The 1,033-nt window shown below is 51.4% G+C and overlaps 3 non-coding genes and 1 pseudogene across 3 annotated transcripts; all 4 read left to right on the top strand.

Annotated features, from left to right (window-relative positions):
• Positions 1-72: 72 nt before the first annotated feature.
• On the top strand, positions 73-191 carry LOC111476121. Its single transcript, XR_002716914.1, has one exon. It is a non-coding gene; the product is annotated as a 5S ribosomal RNA (ribosomal RNA).
• Positions 192-324: 133 nt separating this feature from the next.
• LOC111476124 lies at positions 325-443 on the top strand (annotated as a pseudogene).
• Positions 444-576: 133 nt separating this feature from the next.
• On the top strand, positions 577-690 carry LOC111476122. Its single transcript, XR_002716915.1, has one exon. It is a non-coding gene; the product is annotated as a 5S ribosomal RNA (ribosomal RNA).
• A 133-nt stretch (positions 691-823) lies between these two features.
• Positions 824-942, top strand: LOC111476123. The gene has a single exon (XR_002716916.1). It is a non-coding gene; the product is annotated as a 5S ribosomal RNA (ribosomal RNA).
• The last annotated feature ends 91 nt before the right edge of the window (positions 943-1,033 follow it).

Genomic DNA, 1,033 nt, shown 5'->3' with positions numbered 1-1,033 from the left:
CGCTCACGCCCATCGCGTTTGGATCATGCCGCCCCGCATGCGTTAAATCCGATTTTGTGCGCATGGCATGTCGGGTGCGATCATACCAGCACTAATGCACTGGATCCCATCAGAACTCCGCAGTTAAGCGTGCTTGAGCGAGAGTAGTACTAAGTTGGGTGACCACTTGGGAAGTCCTCGTGTTGCACCCCTTTTTTTCTTTCAATTTCTCCCAGTTCTTTTCTTCCTTTCTCTACAAATGAGAACCTCCCCCGCTCACGCCCATCGCGTTTGGATCATGCCGCCCCGCATGCGTTAAATCCGATTTTGTGCGCATGGCATGTTGGGTGCGATCATACCAGCACTAATGCACCGGATCCCATCAGAACTCCGCAGTTAAGCGTGCTTGGGCGAGTACTATGTTGGGTGACCTGACCACTTGGGAAGTCCTCGTGTTGCACCCCTTTTTTTCTTTCAATTTCTCCCAGTTCTTTTCTTCCTTTCTCTACAAATGAGAACCTCCCCCGCTCACGCCCATCGCGTTTCGATCATGCCGCCCCGCATGCGTTAAATCCGATTTTGTGCGCATGGCATGTCGGGTGCGATCATACCAGCACTAATGCACCGGATCCCATCAGAACTCCGCAGTTAAGCGTGCTTGGGCGAGTACTATGTTGGGTGACCACTTGGGAAGTACTCGTGTTGCACCCCTTTTTTTCTTTCAATTTCTCCCAGTTCTTTTCTTCCTTTCTCTACAAATAAGAACCTCCCTCGCTCACGCCCATCGCGTTTGGATCATGCCGCCCCGCATGCGTTAAATCCGATTTTGTGCGCATGGCATGTCGGGTGCGATCATACCAGCACTAATGCACCGGATCCCATCAGAACTCCGCAGTTAAGCTAAGCGTGCTTGGGCGAGTACTATGTTGGGTGACCACTTGGGAAGTACTCGTGTTGCACCCCTTTTTTTCTTTCAATTTCTCCCAGTTCTTTTCTTCCTTTCTCTACAAATGAGAACCTCCCCCGCTCACGCCCATCGCGTTTGGATCATGCC

This window comes from Cucurbita maxima, unplaced genomic scaffold (assembly GCF_002738345.1).
Source record: "Cucurbita maxima cultivar Rimu unplaced genomic scaffold, Cmax_1.0 Cma_Scf05455, whole genome shotgun sequence".
In the NCBI taxonomy this organism is placed as follows: Eukaryota; Viridiplantae; Streptophyta; class Magnoliopsida; order Cucurbitales; family Cucurbitaceae; genus Cucurbita; species Cucurbita maxima.
This window is presented reverse-complemented; position numbering and strand designations above follow the sequence as displayed.